Below are 16,517 nucleotides of genomic sequence, written 5' to 3'. Positions count from 1 at the left end.
AAACATGTTACCCACCTACTGACAGAGAAGTGAAGGACCCAGAGGACAGAATGAGACGTGTTGTTTTTACATGGCCAATGTGGAAATGTGTTTTGCTTAAATGTACCTGTTTATAAATGGGATTTTGTATTTCTCTCTCAACTGGAGGAGAGGAAGAAAAGCTTGATTTTTGCCAATTGAAAAAAAATTTATTTAACAAAAATTATTATGTTTCATGTTTTGCAGTCACACCAGTTTTGGTGAAATATGGATATTAAAAAGATGTATCTACTTGTTGGAGAAGTTTGAGATCAACAAGAGAACTTTTCAATCTCCTTTTGAAATCCATCCACTCTCCTCCTCCTGTTAATCTGAATTATATCATCATCCAAAGGGAATCCCTCTTCAACTTGGACACTGCTGTGGATCTCTTTTATAGAAGTAGAAACACCATTGATGACAATGTCTCCCTGTTTTATGACTCATCTATGTCACCCATATCTCTTCTCTATATACTTGACCAAATTCATCTGCTTATCTGTCTTTGTTCAGGCCATTTAATGCCATTTCCACCTCCTACATAAACATATCTAAGACTGTGATGTTGGAGTCCAAGAGGTATCTTTGCTCATTTGTCCTTGATGGTAAGAACTTATATTTTTTTAAAAAAACACTTTGCAGACCTTTTCCATTTTCCTCTACCTATTGTTCTCTTTCCATTTTCATTCTAAAAATGCCCTACACATGACTTTTTTTAGTTAAAAAAGGAACGTCCAACTAAGGAAATATACTTTTTAAAAATCAGTTTCACCCTCCACTACTTTTCTCTGCTTTATGAGATATCCTGTCATTTATTGACTGATTGATTGATCATTCATCATTCTTCTTAATAAGACTTTACAAATGAGTATATATTTTAAACTGGTATTGCTTCTGAACTCATATCTCTCCACTTAGTAAGTAAGCCAAGTGTTTACTAACTAAAGCACTTTTTCAGCTCTTTGCACTCCTTGGTAAGGCAATTATTATATATTGGGTAAACATAAAAATAGGTTACCATTCATGTATTTCTATAACTCTTCCATAAAGTACCTACCCAATACACTGAAGCCTTTAGAGACAATAAGAAGCCTTCCTCAGAGTCTTAAAGACTCAGCATGGCATACTGGCTAGAGAACTGGCCTTGGAACCATGAAGACGTAGGTTCAAATACTGCCTCTGACACAGACTGACTACGTGATCCTATGAAGCTCATATAACTTCTTCATGCCATAGTCAAATTTCCAAGACTGTGCATTGTACATCAGTTGCTGATCTACATTGGCAGAGGAAGTTTCCTCACCGGGGGTTTCCTGTATCAATAGGAAGAAAAAAAATACTTCCTGATAATATTATTAAAATTGGTATGAATGATATTTCTGCTATCCATTACTCATTTTTAACTATCAGTTACCTCCGTAAATCCCATGCCAATATCATGGCATACAAGTGAACCTGATTTCTTCATGCAAAAAGTTTCAAACATGATCCTGGCAACAGACTTAAGTCTTAAGAAGCAACCTAGCTAAATATGGGAGAACTAATCATCAACAGACTGGCCAACGTGTGATGAATTATTTGGCCAAGGCAACCAATAAAACAAAGAAAAATACAAAATGATTCCCAGGCTTGTGTGACCCTCTTCTACTTGTGGAGTGACCAAAAGGTTTGTGGGAGGAGAGGGGAAGTTAGAGGGCACTAAGAATCAAAATATTTTTGGAAGATCCTATATACTTGCCCACTTATCAACAAGTAGACATAGTGCTATAGTAAGTGAATCATATCAACCTTGACATAATAATAATAGCTAGCATTTTTATAGCACTTCAATGTTTTCAAAGTGCTTGGTAAATATTATCTCCTTTGATCCTCACAATAACCTTGTGAGACAGGTGCTATTATTATCTCAATTTCATAGACCAGGAAACTAAGGCTAAGATAGATTGTGACCTACTTGCCCAGGATTACCCAGCCAAGGAACATCTAAGGGAGGATTCAATCTCAGAGCTTCCTGATACCAAGTCTGGCACTTTATCCACTGGACCACCTAGTTCCCTGTGGTAAATACCTTCTCATCATAAAATGAAGTATAAAGAAAGAAAGAAGTCGCAGAAGAATGTCTTACAGTTACCTTCTGGAAAAGTACAGAAAGGAATTAACAGAGTTGATACTTTCTTATTACCAAAAGCAACAAATCACATTATTTCATAGACTATTTAGTTGCCTCACATTGTAGTGCTCATGGTCAATATTTACAAAAAGACAGCCATGAAAACAATTGTGATTTATACATCATGAATAAGAGAAAAAGGTAGAGAAAACTTCTGAAGAACTGGATAAGACCCTCCCAATTAAATCAACATATACTCTGATCCTCAATGACTTTAGAACAAAAATGTGACTAGGTAAGGACGGATAGAAAAATATCCAAAAGCAGGGCTCAGGAAGAAGGAATAAGAGTGGTCAAAGACTTGTCGCCTTTACATAAGCCTTCATTTCATGAATGACTTCTGCAAGAAAAAAAAATCAGAAGGCACTAGGGGTATTGAGCACCAAATAATATCACAAAAAAAATGAAATTTATTACGTATTAACAGACAGGAAGAGACTTATAATTGATGTAATAGTCATTCCTGAAACAATTGTCTGGGTACAGTCAAACCACAGATTTCTTAGAGATAAGATTAGAATAAGTAAAAATCTAGAAGAAAGAAAAATAATGAGAAAAATATATGGCATGCAATTGAAACAATCCTGAACTATTTAGACAAGTAATTCAAACTATACAGTTGTTTAAAATTTTTCCAAATCTTTTTATGTTAATAACAGATAAGCAAGTAGTTTTATTTCTACAAAGAAGTCATTTTTTTAAGTCTCAATCTCCCACAACACAGTAGTAGAAGGAGCACTAGAACAGAAATCAGAAGATCTGAGTTCAAGTCTAGATTCTACTTTTCCTTGGCTACATTGCCTTGATGAACCTACATGACCACTCTGAGCCTCTGATTCCTTATCTGCAAAACAGAGATAATACAAATGACACTTAACTACCTCACAGGGGGTTGTCAGTTTTAAGCAGGAAAGTGCATTAAAATAGTAAATCACCACATCCTGTAAATATGAGCTGTGTGTGCATACATACATGATGTCACTGATGGGAGGACTCCCTCTACCAGTGCAGCTCGTGACTGGTCCATGCACAGCACAGGGAAGAGAGAACCAGCCCAGGAGTCAGGAAGACCTGGCTCAAATCCTGCTTCAGCCACTTACCAGTTGTGTTATCCTAGTCAAGTACCTCAGTCTCTTTGGGCTTCAGTTTCCTTATCTGTAAAAAAAAGAGTAAATTAGACTTGACTTCAAAGGCCCTTTCCAGGTCTATAATCCTGTGTAATTCTCATCTCTTTACTTCCACAATTCCTCCATAAAGAACCTTCTTCCCTCCTCTTCTTTCCTGATCCTGTTTCCTCATCTATAAAATTGGTGGTTGTGAAAATCCAATGAGATAATGTATGTAAAGTGCTTTGTAAGTCTTAAAGTGCTCTCTAAATACCAGAGGTCTTTTTCAACACTCAAACTGTTCATCAATTAGCCTTCACTCTCATCACATGACCCACCCACCTCCTTTTCCTATCATACCTGTCCTGAATGGCCTTTTCAGACCACATCTCTTGTGTAAGTCATCACTGGTAATATGCAGTAGCCAACTTAACACCCAGCATGTATCTTTCCAATGACTTTGTGTCACCTGCAATTAGATTTTCTTGAGATCTAGGTGTTCCATGATTCACATACATATCACATCATCAGGAAAATGCTGCAGTTTAAATGACGAGCTTTTGCAGCAGGAAGCAGCTTGGAATCATTGAAAACATCAATCAGCTGGAAAGAACACTAGTTCTGGATTAAGAGGCACTGGGCTGAAATCATACTACCTATATGATTCTAGGAAATTCACTCAATAATTGTAATAGCTGATATTTATGGAGCATTCTAAGGTTTACAGAGCTCTTTACATACTATATCTCATTTGATCCTCACAACCATCCTATGGAGTGGACACTATTTTATTCCCATTTTACTGACAAGGAAACTGAGGATGAGGAAGGAATGAAGAAAGAGGGGAAAGGGGGAAAATAAACATTTATTAGGCACCTACTATGTGCTAGGCATTGTGCTACAAATATTTTTGTAGCTTTACAAATATTATCTCATTTGCTGGTCACAACAACCTTGTAAGGTAGATGTTACTATCCCCACTTTTACAGATGAGGAAACTGAGATCACAGATCTGAGGTAGACTTTGGACTCATGTTTTCCTTCTTCCAAGTCCAACACTTTGCACACCCCAAACAAATATCTGCCTCCTCAGGATTCAGTTTTCTCATCTGTGAAAAGAGGAGATCAGTCTGGATGGACTCTGAGGACCCTCCTTGCTCTTGATCTATTATCCTAGGAGGTTCACAATTTCTCAAATGCAATGCAGCCCACTTTCTTACTAGTACTCAGTTCTGGGCTTAGCTCATTATCCATTGGCAGTTCCAACCCAAGATGCATGTACTGATGGACTAACTCTAATAATTACCCACCCAAATCTTAAGTCATAATCTGGACAACATGCATTTTTTTATCCATTGAGTTTTTCCTCTGTAGGTTGTTAGGCTAATTTCATTTCCATGGCTATAGATCTCTTTGAGGGAGTCATAGGTTATCAAGCACTGACTGTCCACATGCTTCATCTTCCTATCTACCTTTGCCTCTGTGGAGATGCCCCAGATAATCAAGGGAGTTGTACTAGGACTCAGGAGGTCTGGGTTTGAGCTCCAGCTCTCAGTGGAGCACAGCCCAGCACTGGCCACTGTAGGGCAAGGACAGGACTGGAGCAGGCAGAATCCTGAGCAGCAGCTTCAGTTCCCAGATCCCTCAACCCACAAACAGCAAAGACAGCTTGAAAGGTCAGTAAGAAAGTGCTTTCACTTGGGGGAGAAGGGAGCAGGGAAAATCATTTAACCTCCCTGAGGCTCAGTTTCTTCATCTGTAAAATGAGAAGGTTGGACTAGATGATCTAGGATCATAGATTTAAGACTAGGAAGGAAGTTCTACATAATCCAAACCTTTTGTTTTATAGACAAGAGAACTGAAGGTCAGAGATGTTAACATGTCCTTGTCCAGAGAATCCAGCTCTCTGACAGCAGTCATTGTTTGTTCCACTGGGACATCTTCTCTGCTCTAAGAATCTATGAACCTGTGCTCCACTCACAATAGGTTTGAAATGCTGCTTCACCTTCTATGATTAACGGAGCCTACAGGATGGCCTAGCGAATACCACCTACCGGCAAATAGAGCAGAATGAGAGCTTCCCTCCTTTTAATCTGGCTTATGTGGAATATTAAAGCTGGAAGATAACTCAGAAATCATTTTGGTCAAACTTCTAGATTTAAAGTTGAGGAAACTAAGGCCCATATGATACTCCAGAAGTCAAAGGCACTAGGATTAAAACCAAGAATCACCTACCCAACAAAACTGAGTAAAATACTTCAGAAAAAATGGTCATTCAATGAAATAGAGGACTTTCAAGCATTTTTGATGAAAAGACCAAGGCTGAATAGAAAATCTGACTTTCAAACACAAGAATCAAGAGAAGCATGAAAAGGAAAACAGGAAAGAGAAATCACTTATAAGGAACTTACTAAAGTTGAACTGTTTACATTCCTACATGGAAAGATAATATTTGTAACTCGTGAAACTTTTCTCAGTATTTGGGTAGTTGTAATATATAGACAGAGGGCACAGGGTGAGTTGAATAGCAAGGGATGATATCTAAAAAAAATAAAACTAAAGGGTGAGAGAGGAATATATTGGGAGGAGAAAGGGAGAAATGGAATGGGGCAAATTACCTCTCATAAAAGAGGCAAGAAAAAGCTTTTTCAATGAAGGTGAAAAGTGGGGAGGCGAGAGAGAAAAAGTGAAGCTTGCTCTCATCACATGTGGCTTAAAGAGGGAATAACATGCACACTCAATTTGGTTTGAAAATCTATCTTACACTAGAGGAAAATAGGGGAGAAGGGGAGAAGTAGGGTGGGGGATGATAGAAGGGAGGGCAAATGGGAGGAGGGAGTAATTAGAAGTAAACACTTTTGGGGAGGGACAAGGTCAAAAGAGAGAATAGAATAAATGGGGGACAGGATAGGATGGAGGGAAATATAGTTAGTCTTTCACAGCATGACTATTATGGAAGTCTTTTGCATAACTACACATGTACAGCCTATATTGAATGGCTTACCTTCTCAGTGGTGGGGAGGGAAGAAGGGGGAGAAGGTGGAACTCAAAGTTTTAGGAGCAAATGTTGAGAATTGTTTTTGCATGCAACTGGGAAATAAGAAATACAGGTAATTTGGTATAGAAATCTATCTTGCCTTACAAGAAGGGAGAGAAGATGAGGAGGGGGGAAGGGAGAGGTGTGATAGAGGGGAAGGCATTTTGGGGAAGGGGGTAATCAGAATGCACGGTGTCTTGGGGGGGAGATGGGGAGAAAATCTGAAACAAAATATTGTGGAAATGAATGTTGAAAATTAAAGATAAATAAATAAACAAACAAATAAATAAGTAAATAGGTAAATAAGTAAGCAAATAAACAAAAAAGAAAAAAACAACTAACCTTGCATCCTCCTTTATTGAGGAAAAATATCAAAGCCTTCTTTCATGAGTTTCCTCATTTCTTTTATTCTCCTCTCTAAATCCCCTTGTTATCTTCATCTGGTCTCTCTTCCTTTGCTTTGACTCTGAAGAAGGGTTAGCTTTCCGCTTACCAAGGCTTACCCTTCCGCTTACCCTTGATTTCATCCCCTCCAGTTTCTTCTGGGAATTTGGTAACTTAGATCACTCTCTCTTTTCATCTTCAATCTCTACCTTTCTACAGGCCTACAGACATGCTTAGGTTTCCCCCATCCTTCAAACATCTTCATTAGATCCTGACATCTTCTCAGCTGACATATAGTCCTTCTCTTCTCCCTTTCAGGTCAAGCTCCTCCAAAAGTTTAACCTCATTAGTTTCTTCTCCCCACTACTTTACCTCCCAGTCGCTTCTTAACATTCAAACTCTAGCTTCCAATCCTTCTACTCTACTGAAACTGATAGCTAAGGCTACCAATGACCTCTTCTTCACTTCTAAAAATGATTATAAAATTTAAAGCATTAAGTATGAATTACCATTGTTGTTATTATTAATCTTTCTGCTGCTTTCAACCCCGTCACTCTCCAGAAACTGTTATTTCCAAGGTTACCGATGATTTCTTCACTCTTAAATCCAGCAGCATTTCCTTCCTCATACTCTTTGACCTCTCTGTAGCTTTTGGACACTGCTGACCACTCAGAGAAACCTCTTAGCATTCTCCTTCTTTGGTTTCCATGCCACTGCTCTCTCCTCATTTTCCTCCTTCCTCACTGACTACTCCTTTTCAGTCTCTTTTGTTGGTTCTTCTGTCTTGGCCCTTAAGTTGAAAAGATTCCTGTGATCTGACATAAAAAGAACACATTCAAGATTTGTTTTGCTTGCATAAGCTTACTAAAAGATCCTTGGAGAAAGAAATTAACATTCTCTAGATGCCCCTAAGTAGTCATAGCTGCCCTAGAGAGGTCCCTGGACCTCCAGAAATATCCTAGTCTCCAGGGATGAAATAGACAGCACTGAGAGTTTGCTCTCCACATACTGAGATTTCTGTTAGACTTGAGGAACCTATTCTGTGAATAAGAGGAAAGGGTACCTTTAATAGGGTTACTCTGCAAAAGATCCCATGAGAAGGGAACTTGGCTCAAGCTCAGCTCAGCTCCCATGGAATTTGTCCAGCTGAGTATTTTCTCCACCCTGGAGTCAAGTATCAGGAATATTATCAGGGCTGAAGGGATTGATATGTATGAACCTAAAGATCCTCAGAAACACCTGGATTGGACCTGCTTCTATAATACCATCTCACAGCCCTTAAGTGCTGGTGTCCTTCAAGGCTCTTTCTTGGTCCCTCTTTCCTCATATTATGTTCTCTCTGTCTGTCTCTGTCTCTGTCTCTGTCTCTCTGTCTCTCTGTCTCTCTCTCTCTCTCTCTCTCTCTCTCTCTCTCTCTCTCTCTCTCTCTCTCTCTCTCTCTCTCTCTCTCTGTCTCTGTCTCTCTCTCTTTCTGTCTTTCTCCTCCCTCCCAATCCTGTCTCTTTATCTACAATCCATAAGACCCAGTGGGTCCAATTATCATCTATATGCACATGATTCTCAAATCTCTATTTCTAGCCCTAATATCTCTTTTGAATTCCAATCCAACATTTCAAACTGCCACTTAGATGTCCCATTAGCATCTCAAATTCAGTATTTCCAAAACAGAAGATATTACTTTCCCCCTAAATGTCTCTTTATCTAAATTTCCCTATTTCCATTGAGGGCATTATCCCAGCCATCAGCATTCACAACCTCAGTCCTACTTTACTTCTACTTGCCTATCCTAGGACTTTCAAGCCCTGTTAATTCTCTGTAACAGAATCATAGACAATTTGGATTCATGGAACCTGAGTTGGAATCCCAGCTCTGCCACTACCTTTGTGACTTTGAGCAAGTCAAGTAATATCTCAGGGTATTGGTTACTTTGTCTATAGGGAGGGTTGAACTTCTGATGTGCTCTTGAGTTCTCTATGATTCTATCTAACATGACACTTCAAAGAGTTGATATAAATTTTAGAGATGGAATGAAACTAAGACATCAAACAATCTACCCAATTAGTGATCGCCTAGCCTCTCCCTGAAGACCTACAGTGAGAATGAACCTGGTACCTCAAAATTAGTCCATTTCACTTTTTGATAGCTCTACCCTCTGTGGCCGAACAGAACCAACTTAATCCTTCTTCCACATAACTTCCCTTCAAATATTTGAGATTTCTAGTTTCTTCAATCAATCCTCAGATGGCATGGACTCAAAGACCTTCACCATCCAAGTGGGTCTCCTCTAGATGGTCTCCAACTTATCAATTCCTCTTTCTAACGTACAGCATTCAAAACTGAACATAGTACTTAAGATGTGGTCTGACCACAGTAGAGTATATCAGGACTACTAACTTCTCGTTCTTAGAAGCTACACCATGAAATGCAAGCCAAAGTTGCATTAGCTTTTTTTGTCTGCCATATCACACTGTTGATTTATAGTGAATCTGCAATGCACTAAGACTCTAATCTTTTAAAAACTACAATCCAAGGATATCCACCCCCCATTCTGTACTTGTGGACTTGATTTTTTTTTACCCAAATGTAAAACTTTATCATGGGATCACAGATTAAACAACAGAAGGGACCTTAGTTGGACTTGAACCCAACCCCTTTATTTAAGATATGAAGAAACTAAAACCTAGAAAGCTTAAGTGATTGGCCCAAAGTCACACAGCTGGTAAGTGGCAAAGTCAGGATTTGCTCCAGGTCCTCCAGCTTCAGATCCAGTACTCTTCCTTACTGTTCCCAATTATTAGATTCAGCTCAGTGTTCTGTCCTGTTAAAATCTTCTTGGATCTTGACTCTGTTGTCTAACGTGTTAACTTTCCATCCTAGTTTTGTGTCATCTGAAAATTTGATGAGCATGCCACCTATTCCTTTATCTAAATCACTAATAACAATGTTCAACAGCATAGAGTCAAACACAAAAATGGGAAGGGAAAGAGTAGATCTCCCTTGGATCCCTCTTCCAAATTGATATAAAAACCATTAATGACTACTAATTGAGTTTGGGCAGTTTCCCTACAAGACATCTCTCACATTCATCCCCTTATCTTTATTCAGGATCACCACCTTTATTCCAGCCCTTATTACCTCTTAACACAGACTCTAGTAAAAAGCTTCCTCTGCCTTCTATCTCCACCATCTCAAATCTAATCTTAGAACAGTTGCCAAAATGATATTCCTAAAACATAGGTCTAACCACATCACTTTCATACTCAAGAATAGTAAATGATTCCCTGTTGCTTCTAGGATAAAATACAAATTCCTCATCCTGGTGTTTAAAGCCTTCTACAAACTGACTTCCATTTGTCTTTAAAGACATTTTATATAGTACCCATTTATGGTCTTCATATTCTAGTTAAACTAAATTGTATTAGGGGTAATCAGATGGAAAGACCCAGTAGTCTTTAGTAGTACAACAAAACAGATGGCACTGCATCTTATTTCATTTCCACTGGTATAATGGATAGCGAACAGGCTTCCAAATAGGTTCCAATCCCACCTCAGACACTAATTAGACCATGGGCAAGTCACAACCTCTCTGAGCTTTAGGTTGTGGCTCAGTCATTTCAGTCATGTCTAATCTTTCATGACCCCATTTGGGATTTTCTTGCCAATGGTACTGGAGAGGTCTGCTATTTCCATAAAACATTTTATAATCTTTAAAGTCATGTGTGTCAGTTATCATTATTATCTTTTTATCTTTAGCACTTGGCACATTGCCTTGCATCTAGTAGATGCTTAATAAATGTTTGCTGAATTGAATTAAACTGATTGAGGAGACCTGAGTTCTAATTCTAGTTCTGCTACTGGTATGCCGTGTGACCCCTGGAAGAGTCATTTCTATTCTCTGAGCTTTAGTTTCCTTATCTATAAAATTAGACTAGAGAAACTTTCAGGTTCCTCCCAGTTCTAAGAGTCTACAAATGTTACCTCTAATAATTATTCTTATTTCTCCACTAGTGCCCTAATCTGATGCCTCATTGTAGTGTGGGAGCGACCCCAGGTTCTTTAAGGCTAGGCAAGCAGAACACAAGTTCTAGCAAGTCCTATTTACTAGAAAGATTTTTGAGTACAGACTTAGCAATGAGCTACTTCTGTTCAAGGACTAGCCAGGCTAAGTTCATCATATTGGTATTACATTGGTACTGAAGGTTTTTTTGGCCACAGCAAATCATGAAATCATCTCCTTAGGCCCACATCTCAGAGTAACTGTGACCTCTATTAATGGTAAGAACACCCACACCTAAAGCCATAACTGTGATGAGGCAACTAGTGTTTTATCTCAAGGCAAACCAAATTTAGAGAGTACAGAGAGTACTTGTAATCTTAGCTTAGTGCCTCATTTGTAAGAAAAATACATTCCTTACATGTGATTACATTGCACCCCATAAAGAAATGAGCCCCAAACTGTAGATAATAATAATAGTAGCAATAATAATAAATAGAAACTTATATTTCCATAATGCTTTACAGTTAACAAAAATCTTTACATCATTGACTCATTTAATCTTCCCAAAAACCCTACGAACTAAAAAAATGCAAATAGATTATCTCCAGCTTATAAATCAGGAAACTAAGTCTCAGAGAAAGTAAATACGTTGTGGTAGAAAGGATACTGGATTTGAAATCAGAAAACCCAGATTCAAATCCTATCTCTGACACTTTCTTCCTTTATGATCTTGGGCAAATTATATCCCATCTACAGACATCAGTTTCCTCGTTTATTAAATGACAGGGTTGGGCTAAAGAGTCTCTAAAGTCCTTTCTAACACAAAAAACCAACCCAACATTTAAAACAGAAAGCTATCAGATAAACATATCTTTTCCCCTATGAGTCATGCTCCAAGCAAGCTCCCCCTGCCAGCCTCTAGGATAGTAGATAGTATCTCAGATCAAAAAGTTTTCAAGGTTTCTTACCATTAGCCCCAATAACTATTTGGGCCACCCCAGGCACAAAAACTCCTGGGTATAGCTCTGCCCACATTAAAAAAATAACACAACACTGAAATACTAAAGCATGACAGTAGTAGTAACGGCATAATAGTAATGGTACTGCTACTTCTGGTACAGGAAAAATGAGAGGGAAAAGTCCCTAGAACCCAGAGCTTCAGTCTTTGGAAGATGCATCTCTCCATTCCCCCAAGATGGTATGGGCAGAAATTGATAGAGACAAGCATTGATAGGAACTAGTGGGGCAGGGGGAGCTTCTAATGGGGTAAGTGAAAGGGCCTGTCCTATAGATGCCAATTTTGTTATCATCCCCTAAAGGCCCATTATGAGAGATGAGAGACCCAGATAAGCCACAACTACACGTGGCAGGCTTTAATATCCTTTGTTCAGGATGTTTAGGGAACATTTCCCACACAGAAAGGTGATGGATGCAGGCTCCAAGATCTCTACTTGCTCTACCTTCCTCTCCTGATGTGTCTGGCATGCTGATTTCTACCATGAGTTCTACCACACTGCTTTTCTCATTTTGTGATGTTGTTCTGCTCTCTGCTGACACATAAGAGAAAGATAGCAAAGAGAAAGGAGACAGTCGCTTTCTGTTCTTCAGAAATGAACTATGACGTGGTAGCTTAGACGGGAACCTGTCTCAGCTGCCATTACCCAAGTTTGGGGTTTCTTACTTGTGGTTACCAAGAACATAACCTTCTCTATTCTCTCTTGACCTTTCCATTGAGTGAATCATCATGATAACAGCATCCTCTAATACTGGTCAGCTCCCTAAGATCAAAATGATGTTTCAAGCTTGGGAAATTCTGGAGAATTCCTCAAAAACATAAATTTCTTACACATGATCGCACTATACTCCATATAAAGAAATAAGCCTCAGACTGAAGATAACAAAAACAGTAGTAATAATAGTAATAGAAACTGATGTTTCCATCGTGCTTACAATTAACAAAGAATTTTACACCCATTGATTTATTCAATCTTCCAAATAGCCCCATGAGTTAAATAATAATTGATTATCTCTACTTTATAAATCAGAAAACTGAGGGTCAGAGAAAATAAATATATTATAGTAGAAAGGGCACTTGAAATTAGAAAACCTGCTCCAACTGATAAATGGTCAAAGGATCTGAACAGGCAGTTTTCAGATGCAGAAATTGTTGTGTTTGTCCTTCATTCTCAAAAAGAACCATGACATCAAGATGATGCCATGACTTGCAGTTGACTTTGATTTGAGTGAGGGAGGGCTGTGCAAGGTCACCAGCCTCACTTTCTCCTCCAGAGCCATCTGGGCCCAGTGGCCTGATATTCATCAAGACAACTGAAATTAAAGCTATCAATGGTCAAATGAAAAAAATGCTCTAAATCACTATTGATTAGAGAAATGTAAATCAAAACAAACAAAACAAAAAAGGTATCACATGACACCTATCAGATTGGCTAATATGACAAAACAGGAAAATTATAAATGCTGGAGAAGATATGGGAAAATTGGAACATCATTGCATTGGTGGTAGAGTTGTGAACTGATCCAACCATTCTGGAGAACAATTTGGAATTATGTCCAAAGAGTTATAAAACTGTCCATACCCTTTGACCCAGCAATATCATTTCTAGGTCTGTATCCCAAAGAGATCATGAAAACGTGAAAAGAACCCACATGTACAAAAATATCTATAGCAGCTCTTTTTGTGGTGGCCAAGAATTGGAAATTGAGGGGATATCCATCAATTGGGGAATGGCTGAACAAGTTGTGGTATGTGAATGTAATTGAATACTATTATCCTATAAGAAATGATGAACAGGTGGATTTCAGAAAAAGCTGGAAAGACTTATATGAACTGATGCTAAGTGAAATAAACAGAACCAGGAGAACACTGTGCACAGTAATAACCACATTGTGCAATGACTTAGTTCTTCTCAGCAATGCAAGGATCTAAGACAACTCCAAAAAAATTCACAATGGAAAATGTTATCCACATCCAGAGAAAGAACTCTGAAGTCTGAATGCAGATGGAAGCATGTTATTTGCTGCACTTTTCTTTTGTTGTTTTATTTCTTCTTTCTTGTAGTTCCTCCTATTAATTCTAATTCTTCTTTATATCATGACTAATGTGAAAATATGTTTAATAGAAATGCATAAACAGAGCCTATATCAGATTGCATGCTGTCTTGGGAAGGGGGGGAGAAAGGGAAGGGTAGAAAATTTGAAACTCATCTTATAAAAATGAATGTTAAAAACTAAAAATTAACTAATTAAAAAAAAATTAGAAAACCTGGATTCAAATCCTGTCTCTGCTGTTTTCTTGCTTTGTGATGTTGGGTAAATCACTTCCTATTTTTAGGCATCAATTTCCTCATTTGTTAAATGATAAGGTTTATCTAGAGAGTCCCCTAAAATGCCTTCCAACTCAAAAACCTATGAAACAGCAGCACTGTGTTTTCCACAATGTCTCATAGGTTATAAATATTAGATTCAGGATCCAAACCCAGGACTCTAATACTAAATTCAGTATCCTTTACACTACTCAAAGTAAGCTTCTTGAGAGCAGAAATTATTTCCTTTTTATCAGTTAAGGAAGGCAGGAAAGCAGAAGGCAGGAAGGAAGGAAAAGAAAGGAAGGAAAAAAAGAGAGAAATAGGAAGAGAGAGAAAAGAAAGAAAGAGATAAAAGAAGGGAGGGAGGGAGGACAATTAATTGTTAAGCTCCTTACTATCTGGCAGTAATTCACTATGTACAAAGCCCTATGTGAAGTCCCAGAAATACAAAGATGGATTGACAAAATGTTAGAGACAGAAGGGACCTCAAATAAAAAACGATCCCAAAGATTTCAGAGTTAAAAGGGAATTCAGAGGCTAACTAGTCCAACTCATATTTGTCAAAGGCTCTCTTCTATAACCAATCAATTAAAAAACATTTATTAAGTGTGACTCTATATCAGACATAGTGCTGGGTACTAGAGACTCAAAGATAAAAATGAAGTAATCTCTATCCTCAAAGAGCTTACATTCTACAAGGGGAAACCACATATTCATAAACAAGTGAGAAGCATAGGGCCTAGATCTGTGCTTTTATTCTTTGAGGAAACTCTCCAATGAAGAAATTCTCCTACTAGTGCAAGGCAGCATTTTCTCTGCAACCTAGACAGTTGCCTAGAGCACTGAAGAATTAAGGATTTACCAGGGTCATATAGATCATATATATCAGAGACAGAACTTGAACTGAGATCCTCCTAGCTTTAAGACCAGCTTGATGTTCATTCTGCCACTAGCTGACATTTCTAGAGCATTTTGAGTATATAAAAGACAAACGGAAAAAATACAAGATAAGCCTTGAGGAGGAAGGTGCTAGAATCTGGAGGGATCAGGAAAGGTTTCAGGGAGAAAATGGCAAATGAGTAGAGTTTTGAAGAAAACAAGGGATTCCAAGAGGCAGAGATGAGGTAGTCCAGGCCAGCAAGACAGCCAGCACAGATGAAGGGTGGAGTTTCATGTGGAACAAACCACAAGAAGGCCAGTTTAACTATAGCATAGAGGAGTGGGGGAATGGAAGTGACATACAATACAACTGGAAAGGCAGGTTGGACCATGTTGTGAAGGGCTTTAAAAGCCAAATAAATAAGCTTCTACTTCCTAGTTCCTGGATCCTAGAAGCAATAGGAAGCCATCGGAATATAATGGGGATGAGGGTGGAGGTGGGGGTAACATGGTCGTACCTACACTTCAGGAAAATTACTTTAGGAAAGGTTGGAATCTTTGTGGATAATGGGCTAGAGAGGGGAGACCAAATGGCTGGAAGACCAACTAGAAGGCTATTACTAAAGTCTGGAAAAGCAATAATGACCATGTGAGGAGATACAGGGGAACAGATATGAGAAATATTGTAAAGGTAAAAACAACTGTTTAACAATTGTTTGGATACCTATGTAATGTGAGGAAGAACACAGAATCAAGAATAACACTGAAGTTATAAAACTGAGTGATTGGAAAGATGGTGGTACCCTCCACAGAAACAGATAAGTTTGAAAGGTAGTAGATTTGGGGGAGAGGGGGAGATTATGAGTTCAGTTTTTGGACATAATGAACTTGAGATGTTTATTGGACATTCAGTGTGAAATGTCCATTAGGTAGTTGAAGATGTGGTCCCAGTGCATAGAAAACTGACCAGAGTAGTGTGGAAGAGTGGACAGCATTGGATTTAAAATCAGGAAGACCTAGGTTTAAACTCTGAATCAGATACTTTCTTACCGTGTGACCCTGAGTTAGTCACTTAAGCTCTCTAGGTCTCTGTTTCCTCATCTATGAAATGGAAGAGTTGGACCTCTAAGATCCCTTTCAGATCTAAATCTATGATTTCTGAGAGAGACAAGGGCTATATTCACAGATTTTTGGAGTTTTGAGGTCACCAAGTGAAAGAGTAGAGGGAGAAAAAAGAGGCCCCAAGACAGAGGCCTGAGATATATGAACAGTTAGGGGTACAAGGCAGATGAGCTAGCAAAAGAGACTAAAAAGAAGTCACTTAGGAGAACCAAGAGCAGTGCCATGGAAACCCAGAGAATATACAATATTCAGGAAGAGAAGCTGGTCAACAGTATGATGCTGTAGAGAGGTCAAGAAGGATAAGCACTGAAAAAAAGGCCAGTAGATTTGTTAATGAAGAGATCTCAGATATCCTTAGAGAGAACTTGTTCAGCTGAGTGATGAGATTAGAAACCAGATTAGGAAGGGTTGACAAGTGAGACAAGAGGAAGTGAAGGCTACGTGTATAGACAGCTTTTTCTACGTGTTTGAATGTGAA

At 38.5% G+C, this 16,517-nt stretch overlaps 1 long non-coding RNA gene across 1 annotated transcript in view; it reads right to left on the bottom strand.

The window, feature by feature from the left end:
* The window catches only part of LOC140497196 (uncharacterized), a 111,512-nt gene that overhangs the window by 49,716 nt on the left and 45,279 nt on the right, over positions 1-16,517 (bottom strand). Inside the window, exon 2 of the long non-coding RNA XR_011964568.1 lies at positions 3,289-3,343. This is a non-coding gene — a long non-coding RNA (uncharacterized lncRNA). The remainder of the gene's footprint in view (positions 1-3,288; positions 3,344-16,517) is intronic.

This window comes from Notamacropus eugenii, chromosome 1 (assembly GCF_028372415.1).
Source record: "Notamacropus eugenii isolate mMacEug1 chromosome 1, mMacEug1.pri_v2, whole genome shotgun sequence".
NCBI classification, from domain to species: Eukaryota; Metazoa; Chordata; class Mammalia; order Diprotodontia; family Macropodidae; genus Notamacropus; species Notamacropus eugenii.
Note: the sequence above shows the minus strand (reverse complement) of the source record. Positions and strands in the feature narration are given on the sequence as shown.